Source organism: Arvicanthis niloticus, chromosome 14 (assembly GCF_011762505.2).
Source record: "Arvicanthis niloticus isolate mArvNil1 chromosome 14, mArvNil1.pat.X, whole genome shotgun sequence".
NCBI classification, from domain to species: domain Eukaryota; kingdom Metazoa; phylum Chordata; class Mammalia; order Rodentia; family Muridae; genus Arvicanthis; species Arvicanthis niloticus.
This window is the reverse complement of record NC_047671.1, coordinates 26628767-26644710: the sequence shown is the minus strand read 5'-3', so window position 1 is coordinate 26644710 and position 15944 is coordinate 26628767. Positions and strand designations below refer to the sequence as shown.

The 15944-nt window shown below is 42.5% G+C and overlaps 1 protein-coding gene across 2 annotated transcripts in view; it reads left to right on the top strand.

Annotated features, from left to right (window-relative positions):
- The first annotated feature begins 11252 nt into the window (after positions 1-11252).
- The window catches only part of Htr4 (5-hydroxytryptamine receptor 4), a 176477-nt gene continuing 171785 nt past the window's right edge, over positions 11253-15944 (top strand). For both annotated transcript variants that reach the window (XM_034518230.2, XM_034518229.2), the window contains exon 1: positions 11253-11493. The gene's annotated coding sequence lies outside the window, so the exon portion shown is untranslated. The remainder of the gene's footprint in view (positions 11494-15944) is intronic.

The window sequence follows — 15944 nt, the reverse complement described above, 5'->3', positions numbered from 1 at the left end:
GACTCTTCCCAGACTCCATACATACTTACAATAAAGTTGCAGCTCAGACATAATCTCAAAATTTCAGTGAAAGACAAAAAATACACACGTGCAATGATTACTGTGTCAGTAAATCTGATTTAAAAAAACAACAACAACAACATTGGAAACCATGACGATACTGCACTGTAAATCCAACTGAGCGGCATTTCTGTCTTAGTTAAGTTGTCATTTCTGGGATTGGTCACTCATGATATTGTTGGTTTGTAGCGAGGGTATGTTAGGTGCGAAGTGTCTCACCTGGGACTCTGAAATCACTCACAGCACCTTAAAGTGTTCACTTTAAAAGCATTGCATAAAAAACTGGACCAAAGAAGGGAGTGGAGATACTTCACTCCCATTTGCTAACTCACAGACACACACTAACTGAATGAAGTAGATGCAAAGATTGTTGTTATAATCAAAATTGATTTTGTTTTTTGTGTGTATCTTGAACACATAGAATTGAATTTATTCAAATGATCTGAAAATGCATGTTGCCTCTGAATCTTTTAGTCCCATTGGTAGGAATTAAATGTTTTATGATTCTTTTGTAGATTGGACCCTTAAAGAAGAGATGTTTGCCAGTGTGGTGTACTTGTCTTGGATGTTCATGTGCTAACTAGAATTAACTAGATATATTAGCTGCTTGTCACTGACTGCCTCAGGTGCTTAAGAACCAGATATAAATTTAAGACACTAGTCCTATCTTCAAAACACTTTAAGAGTTAAAAATAAATACCCAGGTAGGGAAAAACAATTGACAGACCGAAGAGACATCCTATAGAATGGGAGAAAATCTTTGCCAGCCATTCACCTAATAGGGATTAACATGCAAAATATACAAAAACATTTGAAAAACTAAACACCAAAGAACAAACAATCCAATCAATGGCTGTGTTTCAAATGAGTAGATACAGATGGCCAATAAAATACATGAAAAAAGCATTCGACTTCCTTAGCTAGCAGAAAAATGTAACTCAAAACAACACCAAACTACTACATCTAACCTAGTGCAAAAGGCTGCCGTAAAGAAAAAAAAACAATAACAAACTATTTATAAGGGAAACCTTTCTACACTGTAGACATGGATGCTGTGGACATCAACATAGAGGTTCCTCAAGACACACAAAAGCAGAGATCAAGCTACTGCATGATCCAAGCAGACCGTTTCTGACGATACACTTAAAAGATCCAAAGGGGCATAATTAGGACATTAACACTACTTATGTTTATTTCAGCACAATAACAAAATAAAACCAGCCTAGCTTCCTATCAACAGATGACCAGATCAAGAAAATATGGTATATAGATGTGGCACAATTGTGTGTGTGTGTGTGTGTGTGTGTATGTGTGTGTGTAATACAGAGGATGACCTCAGGCATGGCTCCTCAGGGGTATTGTCAGCCCTCTAAAAAATTATCTTGATACTAAAACTCGTTTTGAGAATTGTATATTACAGAATACACAGCCTTGGTGTATCTACTCATCAAGCAACCTGAGCAGACCTGCTCAAACCTCTGATGTCCTGGAATTCCATCTGGATGCAATGAAGACACAGTGTCAGAGGCTTATCAATTTACTCTTCCCCCACCCTCTTCTAATATCTCAATGCCCGTAATCAGCTTGAAGAACTCAATGAAGAGTCAGTGCCCCTATTCCCTGGGCTTGGGGACTAAAGTGGTTAATATTGGGCTGTCTTTCTAGGGGAAAGTAGTGGTTTTGTTGGAACAGGAAGGATTAGCTAGGATTTATTACATAGCCATAACTTATTGGTAGAAATCTGTATAATTATTATCAAGATGAAGTTATAATTTCTTAAATGGTACAAAATTTACTTTGATTTCAAATTTAAGGTTTTCTTTGGTACGAGCTTCTTATTGATATAAAAGTGAGATGAATATTGATACTCTCATGGGCATTGTGCCTGTATAACACACTTAGGAATACAAGGCTTAGACCCAGTCCTTCTTTAACTTTTTTAACTGATTTGAGATGGTCAGACTGTGAGTTAAGGGACTATAGCAAATTCATGGCTTTGAATTTATTGCTAGGGTGTTTTCTATATTTTATTAAGAAATAGCTAAGATGAGTTGACAGACAACAGTCCAGATTGCCTTACATGGATAGTTGGTTTTCAAAACGTCAGAAGTCCATAGAATTGACGTTACAAACATTTCTATATTAATGTTCATTTTGATTAGAGACCTGTCTGCTCCTGACAGCTTCCTGTCTTGGATTCTAAGAAGAAATTGAGCATCTTTGGAGTTACTCCAGCTGTGGGGAGACAGGGGTATTGTCTATCTGGTTGTTTGGTTTCTCTTTTTTTCCCCTCTTTTTAAAGAGACAGAATCTCTCACTGTCCTGAAGCTTCCAAGTAGGCAAGCAAGATTTCCCAGTCAGTGAACACTAGCCTAACATCTGCCTAACTCTGGGGTCCTAAGCATTTGTACTAGCACACTTGAATTTTCTACATAGATTCTGAGTATCAAATCTAAGAACTCATGCTAGCGTGTCGAATACTTTACTAACTAGGCTATCTCCCTGGCTCTATATGATGTATTACTTAGCCATTAAGAAAAGCAAAATTATATATGAATTTTTAAGTAAACCAGAATGTTTTGCTATGGCCTTTCTGAACATTCTTAGTGTATTCATCTCTCCCTCCTTCCGTCACACCTTCCCTCTTCCCTCCTTCTCTCCCACATTCCCTTCCTTACTCTCTTTCAGTCTTGGCCTTCCTCCTCATTCTCAGTTAAATATATTCATATTAAATATAAATATTACATAGTTATCCATGTATAACAGAGAAATGCAGCAAATTTGTTTTGCATGTGTATACACACAAAAACCACACACACACACACACACACACACACACACACACACACACACACACACACACAGTTTGAATGACGTAGTGACATAGGTGGTAATAATGTTCCCCCTGAGAGCCATAGACTATCTAACAAAATCCCCAGTGCCAGGCTTGGGAAATCTTTCTTTGACTTGTTTGTACGGATGCGTCTAGTCCTGCAGTGACTTGAAGTGCCAGGGTAGGTTGTTTCCCAGGAGGGACTTCCACCTTCTCAAAGGTGAAGGAGAGGGTTGGAGGGGGGAGGGGCCATCCATGTACAAGCGAGGAAGAAACTGGGAGGAGAGGCAGGGGCTTCTATTTGAGTTGTAAAGTGAATGAATAAAGAAATTAATGAAAAAAGAAAGAAAGAAAGAAAAAGAAGAGTTATCTTGGCTTTCAATGCTGGACAGCTGGCTACATGTCCATAATGGGACGGTAGCAGAGAGCTGGAAGACCGCATCTCAACCTCACACCGGAAGCAGGGAGTGTGAAGCGGAAGTGGGCTGAGGCTATAGAAGGTCAGAGTCAGTCCCCAGTAATGTACTTTCTCCAGCAAAGCTCCATCATCTCCCCAAACGTTGCTGCCACCAACCAGGATTCAAATGTATGAGCCTGGGAATCATTCTCATTCCAAACACCTCAAGAGGGTTGAGGAATGGCTGCAAATTGCCTTGAGCTGTAGGCTCACACAGTAGGTAATAGTTGAAGCAAGCTTTAGATTGAGGACACAAGGCAGCAGTCTTTAAAAGTCCCAGGGGCAAAAAATCGGAGGCTGGAATGGTAAAGTGGTTGCTGCTATTGTCTTTTAAAGCATTTCTGTTTTAAAGTGCTTGAAAAAGAGAGGAAAAAAAACTCTGGCTAGAGATCTCATCTACCAAGGAAGTAGTGAGCCGATTGCACTGGAATTACGTGTGCGCTTGGCAGTTTCACTGTGTGTCCAAACTTGGCAGTTTCCAAAGTTTTTAAATCAATGATCTTAAAGGCTATCTCATTTCTTAATACTACAAAGTAAAGCTGAGTAAAGAGCTATTCGATCTTCCATTTATTCATCACACAAATATTTACCTATTGCCTGATTTCGCCTTGTTTTATTTCTCTCACGACCAGGAGTTTGCCTTTAAAAGCTGATTGTCTGATTCACTTTTCCCTTTATATTCATTCCTGTATTTATTATATTTACTGGCTCCAACATGAGAGACATTTTATTGACTTTGTACCTTTTCCCTCTTCTCTCCCGAAGGCATTTTATGACCTAGGCAGCCGTCTTGATAGAGAAGATACTGGAAGTTGTAAAGTGCATACAAAGCCAGCTTTGTAATCAGTTGATTTTCAGAAAGCCATGCTCCCAGAGCAAGTCACCTCATTGCCTTAGGTGTGTTTCCTGATTCCTTCTGCTCCATCAAAATGCCTGAGGTGGAGACCTGCAGAGGTGAGTAACCATGTTCCCAGGGCAGCCTGTGTAGTGTGCTCTCTACTTCTGAAGATTTCTTTCCACCCATACCTATTATGCTGAGCCTTAAGAGGATTGTGTGGCCAGCCTCGTTTGCTTTGGAATGCAGCTGCAGAACCGTGGCTCTGAGATCCAGACAGACTGTTGCCACATCTTCCAATCTCATTTTCCCTCAGCAGAGTTGACAGCACGAGATTTATTACCAGACTCCCATATTATCAGTGTCCAGCTTTCCTTTTACAATTAAAATGTGTAATAACTATTTAAAATAAAGCATACTTTTCTGACTTGTGATGCAGAGAAAACTGATGCCAGTGTTTTCTGAAATAACTCATACATTTTTAATCTGCCACTGAAGGCATTTCTATTAAGTGTACTGTTAGGCATTCCACTTCTTTCTTTTAATAATGTTTTGTGAATATCTCCTTGTATTATTTAAATCCTCTCTGAGAGGCATTTGGATATATGTATCTGTGCATGCTCATATACATAATGCTTTCCAGTGTCTCAATCCATAATTTAAAATTGCATTTAGCTAGAAAATTGTACAGTATTTCTTTTGAATACCTTTTTCCAATTTGTGAGAGAACTAGAGTTTCTTTAAAACAAAAACAAACAAATTTCGACTTTTTTCTCCTTGGGTTAGGGATTCTCCTTGATGAACAACACTGTCTTTCTGCAGTCTTTGAATATGCAATGTCTCGGAGGAGTCCACATCCCAAGATTTTTCCTTTGCTCCTCATGACTTCCATTTTCAAGAGATTGCTCACTCACTCTCCACAGTGGAAAGAAGCAGGAGCAAAATACACCCTGCATAATTGGGGCCTTTAAAGAATCTTCCTGGGAATTCCACAGAGCACATCTATTTTATTGGTCAAAACTTAGCCATGGGCTGAGATGCTAGGGATGGAGTCATCTATCACTAAATAAAAGTGAGATCTGGTTACTCGTCAGCAATGATATAGAATGAATGACAAACAGAGACATGGCTTATGTAAGAGCTAAAGGTTCATCTATAGCATTAGGTACAGTTTGATCCAGCTAAATATCTTCAGGACTCTGATTCTACTTTTTAGAGACTCTATGGGTTTTTTTTTTTTTTTAAATGTGTTCTTTTTATACCCAGATTTAGCCTCTCTAAAATAGAAGAGATACCTGCAACATTTCATCAAATAACTTTTGTAACTCACTGTCCAATGATGGAGAGAGACATTCTTTCTAAGAACTCTTACAGAAAAGCAAGAATATTACTCCCAAAATTCAGACCTGAGGCTTTGTGTATCATTGGCTCAAGCTAGATTAATCCCTTGCCGAGTCAAAGATTAGAACCAACTAGGTAGAATATATTAACGACTTTTGTCATATAGGAGACTTGCAATGGGTTAGCTCCACTAAAATATGAATTGTCTGTATACAGGAGCTGTTATCACTGCACAGGAAATTCTGAAAGCTGAAGTTGCCAGGAGATCAGTGTTCACAGTGGTTCTTGAAGGAATTATCTTTATTATGCACATAATGAGTTTCCGTAGTCATTTCTTTATTTGCTATTGAGTGACCTCTAGTATATCATTTCCCTCTCCAGTCACCTTGGAAACTCTAAGCAGCATGGATCTTCTGGTGTTTGCTCTTCTATTATGAAAGGAGTTAACACCTTTTGACTTTTATTCTATGTGGTGGGGATGTTGAGGTCCCTTCCTCCACTCACCATCTAGTTGTTTTTATAACATGAGGAATTATGCATTCTGCTCTGTCACTTTAAGTAAGTTTTTTCAGATATTCGTAAGTTTTTTCAGATATCCATAAGTTGAATAGGAAAGTTGAAGATTGGGAAATGCCACGTAGACGGCTATGCTGTCATAAATACAGTTTTCTGGAAGCCCAGATATTTACATTCCACTTTCAGATAATTAGAGACAAGCCTGTTTGTGCCCCTAAAATTCAAGCACGCTTTTTAAACACATGTGATCGAAGTGTTCTTTTAAGTTCTACAAGGTCTTATTGTGATACAACTCCATGTTTTCTTTCTCCTTGAGATCTTCTTTCCACAGTTATCCAGCCTTAATGGGACCAGGTGCCCCCAAGACCAGCAACATCCCTGGGCATCTTATGTCTAGAGATAGATCTAGGGATAGGCTGTGAAGTTGGGCTACAGAGCAAGTATGGAGTTTGTCAGCACACAGATGACAAGGGAAGCAAGCCTCCAATGAAACAGCGTGGACCAGGAAGAGAGGGAAGAGGGGAGAGCCTTGCTATTTAAGTGCTAGCTGAGGAAGAGTTGACAAGTGATACTCAGCTTTTCAGATTTAGTGTCAGACAAGTCCCAAGAGAGCAGAGGTGACACTGAACCTCACACTGAGAACAGGGGTTTCTTCTTCCACTGTTTCTGGCGATGGTACCCTGTTGGTCCTTTAGTGCCTACTCTGCTGGACAGCTCCAGATGCAGAGCTCACATCTGGATGTGATTCTCTCTCATTCTCTGTGATGTTCCAGGATATCCTCTTCCTTCTCAAATGTAAAAGTCCAGCCTGACTCTATTGTTTCCAACTGTACACATGTTCTCTTAAGGGTCTCAAGCTGTTGAGTGGCCAAGGCACTGAATGCAGTAAATCACGAGTGTTATTTGGCATAGTTGGCATGATGATGACTTTCTGTTTCATGCTTGCTCACAGAAAGATAACCTGGATTCTAATCTTGGGTCCAAAGTGAACTCTGCTGTCTTCCACCCACAACAGCCCAATATCAAGTCCCTTTCTTCCTTTTGTGTTTGCTCTTTTAACTTTGTAGACTTTAATAGTATTTCTTGGAACTGTTAGGAGACACTTAAGAAGTTATCTAAAGTGCTTAGTGTAGCAACTAGCTAATAGTATATGCTCAGTGAATGAATGCTAAGTAGTAATAAAATGTGGGTAATGGTAATAATGAGTTCCACTTGTCACCCCTGTTTCCATTATTAATCTTCACACTGTGTGTTGAAATTCTCTGCCCAATCCTGTCTTTTTTGGTTGGGTATGAGTATTTGAGAAAAGGGACCCTATCTTCTTAGAGTCCTATCACCTAAGACTAAACACATGCCTCATCGTGTAGAAAACTAGGATAATGCTGGGGCTGGGAGATTGCTCATCAAGCAAGAGTGCTTGTTGCACTAGCAGGAGGGCTTGAGTTCAGAACCCAGCACTGATGTAAACAGCAGAGCGTGGCTATGCATGGGTTTGCAAACACAGTGTCATTGTGGGTTAGAGGTTTGCTGGGGCTTGCTGGCCATTGGCCAAGGTCCAGGTTCAGTTAGAGATCCTATCTCAATGGAATAGGGTGAAGAATGTTTAGCAGGACATACCACATTCTTCTCTGTCTCAGCACGCATAGGTAAGACATACCCATATGCAGAGGAAAACATAGAAAATGGATATTTACCAATCATCTAGCTTACTAGGTTGCTCTACTTTAAACATTAAATTAGGGGCCAAGTAACCCACCAACTATCCCATTGTAATGTTTAATTAGTACTAGTAAGAAGTCTCAAAGTGTCCACATTACCCATAATTCAAATATGGCTATATGAACATGCAAACCTCTGCTCCGGTCATCTCTGTGACCAGCAACAATGCTTGAAAACAGATCCCTGCTGATGAGGTTGCTGGTGACTGGACCAAGGGTCTGAAAAACATGATCCAACCCTGCAAGTCAAAGACAGTGCTGTAAACCAACCAAGCCTGAGCCCCAATTCATAACCTGCCTTTGGACAGTCCTGGTCACTGCCTGTGCCCATTCTAAACACTGTTTTGAGCTATGTTTCCATTTCTTTAAACAGATTAGGTCATCCCAGAGATCCTCTGGGGTCAAAGGCCATTTTTTTGAGTGTCCATTTTTTTTTTCTTTTCTCCCTCCCTCAGGCCCTCATTTCCTTTTTGTTGGCCAAAAGCCTTCAGGGTTTTGAAATGGGACTAACTCCCCTGTGGGGAAGGGGCTATGCTTATCACCCAAATCTGCATTGTCCCATTAAATATATTACCTAAGGTTTATCCCTAATACACTTGTTCATGTTATAGTTCCATTTGCTGTGCATTAAATGTGCCATTATTGTTTACACAATTTTGATTTGGGGACTTGTGGAAGCTAATAGAATTTCATATCAGAACAATTTAAGTTTAATAGATATAAATGAAAAAAAATTCACTTTTAGTTTGGTTAGGGTTTTGTTCACTGGGTCATACTCTTGATACCTGTCTTCATGTCTGGACTGTTACCCCCAAACAGACTAAATAATCATTTAATGATTTTTATTGGTAATAAAAGAGGAATCGTTTAACTGCCCCTTCAAACATAAATAGTTAAGCCAAACGACATCAGGACAACTAGAGAACAAAGAACGAAGCTGAAGGAGCCAGGGTGTTCTTATCTTGCCTGTGATAACTGCTCTGATACTCTTTGTCTCCTCAGTTATCTCTGTTACCGGCAGCTGGCTTTGCAGCAATCCAGCACTGCTGGGTTATCACAAAGTGTTGGCAACAGCAGTTATTACAAACACATGATCCTGGCTTGATGAGGTCTCACGCTTTCTTTCTCAACTCTATTAATTTCTCTTGGAATAGTCTGGTTCTGGGAAGTTGTTTTCTTCTCAGAGGCAGCCCATGGCCTTTGTCTATCTGTCTCCTTATCTGGTCCATACTTGCAAACCCACGACATCATGGCATCTGAACCATTTGTTATATTTGCAACTCTTCAGTACCTGAATCTATTACTTCCCCAGTCTCACCCTTTCATGGACATTCTAGAGCAAGGATTCTCAACCTTCCTAATGCTATGACCCTTTAATACTGTTCCTCATGTGGTGGTGACCCCCAACCATAAAATTATTTTGTTGCTATTTCATAACTGTAATATTGTTTTGAATTGTAATGTTGTCTTAGTCAGGGTTTCTATTACTGTGATGAAATATCGTGACCAAAAAGTAAGTTGGGGTGAAAAGGTTTTATTTTGCTCACACTTCCATATGGCTGTTCATTATTGAAGGAAGTCAGGACAGGAACTCAACGGGTAAGGATCCTGGAGGCAGGAGCTGATGCAGAAGCCAAGGAGGGGTGCTGCTTATTGGCTTGCTTTTCCTAGCTTGCTCAGCCTTCTTCCTTATAGAACCTACAACCACCAGCCCAGGGAGGGCACCACTCACCATGAACTGAGCCCTCCGCCATTGGTCACTAATTGAGAAAATTCCTTACAGCTGGATCTCATGGAGACATTTTCTCAACTGAGGCGCCTTCCTCTCTGATGACTCAACGTGTCTACTGGACACACAAAACCTGCCATTACAAATGTAAACATCTAATATGTAAGATATGTAATATGTGACCCTCAAAGTGATCACAACCAACAGGTTGAAAACCTCAATTCTAGAAGAAAAAGGGAAAGGGCATTGTGACATTGACACAGAGAAAATGGCTTAAAACACAATAAAGTTTGGGTTAGCAAAGCAGCTGGATATCTGGGCTACCTTGATCATTGTTCATCAAAATCAGGCGCTGGTGTGACCATGCAAGAGACAAATACTGTGTAAATTATCCATCATGGTAGCAAATTACTTGATGACTTAGAATGTGTGGTCACCTCGGAATCCTTCAGATTACTAATTTAATAATTACTCATGTACTAATTTAATAGTTTTCACTGTGTTAATAAAAATGTTTCTGCAGGGCTGCCATACTTTCTGGATTGAGGGCTGGTGGAGATAGACTCAACTGTTGTTTTCAACTTTCAAAATCTGCCTGTCTTCTTTGACTCATTCTTCTTCAAACCCATACATATGGTCCTATGATTCTGAAGGAAGGCAATAGGCCATTAGGAAGACCAAGTGAACTCAAGAGACTCTTTAGTGAAAAGGGTTGGTCAATTTAAACTTTTTAGCCTGGCATGGTGGTTCCTGTAATCCCAGCACTATGGAGGTTAAAGCATGAAGACCTCAAATTCCAGCCTGGATCCTGTCTCAAAACTAAGCAAACAATCAAGCAACAGGACAAAACAGCTGGGGACTAGCCCAGGATGTGTGACAACTTTGGGTTCAGTCCTCATAATGGATACAAAGTATCCAGCACAAACTCCTGATTTCACCTGAGTTGCTTCCCGCACCAATCGTAGGTTAATGATTTTTAAGACTGTCTTGGAAGATGTCTTTGCTTTCAGAATTTAATCACTACTCATAGTTTGTCTGTTGGGCAAGTTTCCAGGCAGCCTTGGTGGTACTTACACATGAATTCTTCATTCTAAGGTTTTTGGGGCCCCTCCCACATCCGAGTGATAAAGGCTCAGCCTTTTCCAAACTGTCCTAGCAATGTGGTCTCATTTAACATTCACACTATTTCATCCTTGTGATCGGAGGCTTTGATCAGACATGTTGACAGCAGATGGATTTTGCTCTGTCATAGGCCTTCACAGATACTTCAGATCCCTAAGTGGTACCCACGCCTGGACTTTTGGAAAGCTGGTAACACTACTGTCAGTGTGTACCCTGCTTTCCATGTGAGAGCACTGAGGCTGGGTCCGGTCTAGTCACATGGTCAAGGTCACAGGTGGTCAGAGCTGGGAGAACCCGCTGCTAACTTCAGAGAGGATGGCAAGACTGGACTAACAAGGCGGGGCTGATCCCTTAGGGAATCTTCAGACAACTGAAAGCATTAACTCTGCAGAACTTATGATCCAATTCCCAGAGTGCTGGGTACTCTCTTGAAGGCCCCTCCCAGACAAACCTTGCTCTGGGCCAGGCCGCGTCAGGCATGAGAAGGAGGAAGTAGGCTGCACAGTGGAAGGATTGCCCCTTGCACAGACACCTCAGAGCATTCTTGACTTTATTGTCTCTGAATAGAGGAAGTGGACACTCAAAGAGGTGAAAGGATTTGCCCAAGGTCACCGAGGAGTCTGCAGTGAGGCCAGGGTTTGTGCCCTGTCCCTAGCGAATGGGTATGGTCCTGGTCAGAGAGAGCACATGCTGGTCAGCCCAGGGGTGTGAGATCAGGGCAGCCTCTGTGCCCACTCCCCAGTGCGCCTCTCTGCACAGGTGGCACCCCGCGTGCCCTGTGGGGGCGGCAGCGAGCTGGACCGCAGGGACTCCCAAGCTGGGGGCTGTGGAGCCTGCTGAACCCGTCTCGGTTAGGAGCAGAAGGATGCTCTGCGTGCCCAGGTGAGCCCAGGCTGGGGTCTCAAGCCCAAGCCGGTGCCAGGTGCCCGCCTTCTTGCCTTTTCCCGAGCGCGGGGGCTGGAGCCCGCATCCAGGGGGCGGCGGCGAGGGCGCAGGCAGTGGCGGGGTGCGCTGCTCAGCGCAGCAGCAGCGGCAGAAGCAGAGCTCTGCGCTAAAGGTGGCCGCAGCGATCTGCTAGGGTGCCGCTCTCCCTAGCCTTCCGCAGCCGCGTGGTGCTGGGAGTGCGCCACGAGATCAGAACCCCAGGAGCCCACGTGTGCAGGTGGGGATGCTGAGAGGGGGCGGGGCAGGATGCCTGGGTTGGAGGGGGCTTCAGGGTTCTGTACTTCCGATACCCACCAGCCTTTGTCGCACGAATGGGCTGTGTGTGTGTCAATGTGGGTGGGTGGACTGTCTGTCTGGGTAGGACTTGTCTGCAGCGTGGGACCACTGAAGGTTGAAAGGCTGCCCTGCACTTGTGTAGGTAAGTACTTGTGAAACTGCATGTGTGTTCACTGACTATGTGAGGTTGTGTGTGAAAAGGAGGGGGGAAAGGAGAGGAGGGTGAGAGGGAGGGAAGGAAGAGAGAGAGAGAGAGAGAGAGAGAGAGAGAGAGAGAGAGAGAAGCTATATTGTGTATCTGTCCTTGTTGGTGTGTAATTCGATGTCTCAATAGACTGTAGGTGGTTTTGAGTGTGTGACTGAGTGTGCCCTCGATGTGTAACGAGATATTCGCCTCTTGAGTGTATAAGCAGCAGCAGGCGTGTGTAGTGGCATGAGTGTGTGGATGCTCTGTGCTGGTGCTGCATGATGATGTCTCTCTCAGTCCCTGGCAGTACTAGGGACCATCCTGCTTGTTGCCTTTCGTAGAATCCAATCTCAACTGAAGATGCTTCTTGTCCAGGTTTGCACCTTGTGCATGGCGCACTGCTGGCTGCTTCAGAAAGAAGTGGCTGTTGATTCAGGGGAAGTGCTAATTGGCAAAGGTGAGGAAGTCCTGGCCAGTGTGCTTGGCTTCTTAGAGTTGAGTATTAGAAGAAAAATCGTGGTGATTTCCCATTTGACCCATGAAAGCAACACAAAGTGTTTCTTAAGGAACAGATTTGACGTGTTTCCCAATAAAGGGGACACTGGTGCAAGTCTTCATATTGCTGGGACAGAATTCTTTGGGTCATAAAGCTGTAGGTGACCCTGGCTTATAGCTGCTGATAGATGTTTGTCTGGTCCTCAGAGATTTCAGTATCAGTGAGCAAGGGATGAGAGTGAGCTCACTGTCGCTTGTGAGCACAGTTAGAGAAGAAAACATTGGTGATGGATGTGGTACCCGAGAAACGAGGAAAGAGTCAGAGAAAGGAGGAGACCCTCAGAGTCCTGACAAGCAGTTCCTATCCAGGAAGTAGCTCCATATAGAAGAAAGATAACACAAAGTAACCAATGTTCCGGGCATTCCCAAGTCATTATTAAATGTTGCATTTGTTTTCTTTGTGCATCCTTAGTCTAATCTCCATGTTGTGTTTACATCATTTCCTCTTCTGGGGAGTATCTTTGTTGTAATTGTTTTTATATGGTAGAGTCATTGTTGGCATTTAAACTCTAAGAGAACTAGATAGAGCACAGTGAAGTTACCCAGAGTTTCAGGGAGCCTTTAATCTCTGTTCTGAGCAGGCAGGGGTCCCAGGACACCAGGATGATAACACCTGTGGTTTCCCCTAAGTATTCCAGGATTTATTTCTCAGTGTTGTTCCTTGGACCATCAAACAAAATGTGTTTTCTTTGTACTCTGGACTCACCAACATCCTCCCCTACTCTGCTCAGCCTCTCTCTTCCTTCCCCACCATCACAGACTGAAGGCAGCACCCGGGAGTTGTCAAAAGCAGCACAGCATCCCAGCCTATACCCTTGTTCTCCCAGGTGGCTGATGCATCATTCCCCAAGTCATCCGAACAGGGTTCTGACGTCACCTTGAATTTCTCCTCCCCCTTCACCAGGGGTTGCCAAAGCTTAATCAATTGGCAGTTTGTCCGTTTTCCTGGAGCCAGTTTTTTTTTCTTTTCTTTCTTTCTTTCTTTCTTTCTTTCTTTCTTTCTTTCTTTCTTTCTTTCTTTTTTTTCTTCTTATTCTCACCAGCGCCACCTTTGTCAGGTGAAACCCAGAGTTAGGGAATTTCCAAAGTCGGTGACATACACAGTCTCTGATCATAGGAAAAAATGAAATATGAAAGAATCAATGCAGGGAAGAGGAGATCCTTGTGACCACTAGAGTCCGGCTAAAACACTCTATCAGTTCTTGATGAGTGTCACGTTGTGTGTGTCATGATAAGTGTCACGTTGTGTGACTTAGCTCAGGTCTCTACCCCTCTCCGGCTTAGTCTCTTTACTTGTAAAACTGGAAACAGGATGGCAAGGAGAGCCTTGTCACTAGGTCCTTGGAAAGGATTCTCTCAGCACTGACTCACTCCAACTGCCACTGTTTTAGCAAGAATAATTTTACCTAATGTCTCATGTGACCCTTTAAAAACGTAGTAACATTTGTTTTAAAAAGAACATTTTTAAAGATATGGGTAAAGTGGAAAAGTGAGATATGCTGCTGACTTAAGTTTGAGGCTGAGGATTAACTTCAAACACTATCAGAGTCGGGCGTTTTAAAGGTCACTCAGTTCGAAGCTTCGTGGAGTGCTAGAGTCTCCTCGTTATTAAGATAATGTCATGCTACATTATAATTCATGTTTTCTCAGGACTCAACAGCACTGGCATTTGGAATAGATGATCTTTGCTGTTCGGTGCAGTGTAGGATATATTTTTTATTTTTTTTTATATTTTATTTTCATTTCAGATGCCATCCCCTTTCCCCATTTCCCCTCCCTAGAAAACCCCTATCCCATGCCCCCTTTTCCTTCTTGCTTTTATACATTTTTTTAATGCTAATCAAAGGCTTTATAAGTTTGGTAATGCCCAATCAGAAGTGTAACCCAATACCCAACCTAGATATATCAACTATCTTTGACTGGTGGAGACACATGAACATCTGCCTCCATGCCCCCCTCTCTTTCTCTCTCTTTCTCTCTCTCATCACTTAGCTTCACCCTTCCTGTTTAAATAAAACTTTTCTCTCAAAATGCAATTAGAGCATAGTTATTCCTAATTGTACCAACATCCCCAGCATCCATTAGTAGCATCCCCATGTTACAACCAAATCTATACCCAAACGTTGCTAACTGTGCCGATGGAGGCACAAGGTCTTTCCCTATTCTGGTTGAGAATCACTGCTGTAATTTATTCACAAGCCTGGTAGCCTTACACAGCAACACTTTACAGCCAGGAACTTGCCATGTTGCTAACTGCCATCCTACCCTGTCTCGTTAACTACCCTCATGTACTCTCCTTTATTCCTCCTGGATTTTCACCGCCTTATTTCTCTGCCTGCAAGTACTCCAGATGTGCTGGAGGCTGAGGTGCATTTCAGAAGCATTGATAGTCTTAATAACTCACATTAACCTAGCCCTTGATATGCGCCAGGCACAGTTCTAAATGCTTTATGTGGATGGTCGAATTTAATCTTCATTAAGAATCCTGGGAGAGGGAGATAGAGAGAAAGAGAGGGGGGAGAGGAGAGAGAGGGTGGAAGAGAGAGAGAGTGAGGGGGAGAGAGAAAGAGAGATCCATTGCCCTCATTTTAGAAATACAGTGACTCAAGCTTACATAGGTAATAAATATGTGTTCTGTTCTCTCAGCTATTGAGTGCTGGTGCTGATGCTGGCTGGTGTGATGCCTTACTACAGTCCATTGTAGGGACCTTCACACTGCACTGCCTTGCAGCAATGGGATTTGATGTTCCAGGCTAGACAGGAGGAACTGAAAGCCCCCTTAGCCTAGTTGTACAACCAAGTCTGCCTCTAGGAAGGAGGTTAAAGACTCTCAGTTGTAAATTGTGTTTGGTTGTTGTATGCTATTCTTCATTTAAAAAGAAAAATACTTTCTCTTATTCAGAATTAGCTCAAAGGTATGTTTATAGTGAGAGAGGGGTGGCTGGCTGGGTGGGGTCCTGGAGGAGCGAGTGTGAAGGGAAATGGAAGGAGGTAACGGGACCAGATCGTGACCAAGGCATTCAGTTTCTACAACTCCACCACTGTCAGTCTTTGTTATCAAAGTTAAGGTTCCTGTGTTTTCATCAGCTCCTTCCATAGTCTTCTCAGCCTGCCCTTTCAGTACTTCATTCTGCATGCTACTGAGGCAGAATTAAAAATAAAATGTAAAAGGCTCCTCAACAGGGTAATAGATAGGCCTGGTCTACGATATTGTCAGAGTAAGGGTGACTCCTGTAGCAATTACTGATAAGCTTGGGAATCCAAGGTTGACTAAGAAGGTTGACTGTTCCTTTTAAGGCTTTGGACCCACAGATTCATCAGCTTTGACTCTGTACATCTGTGGTTTGGCAGAGAGAGTGGCCTTCAGTCT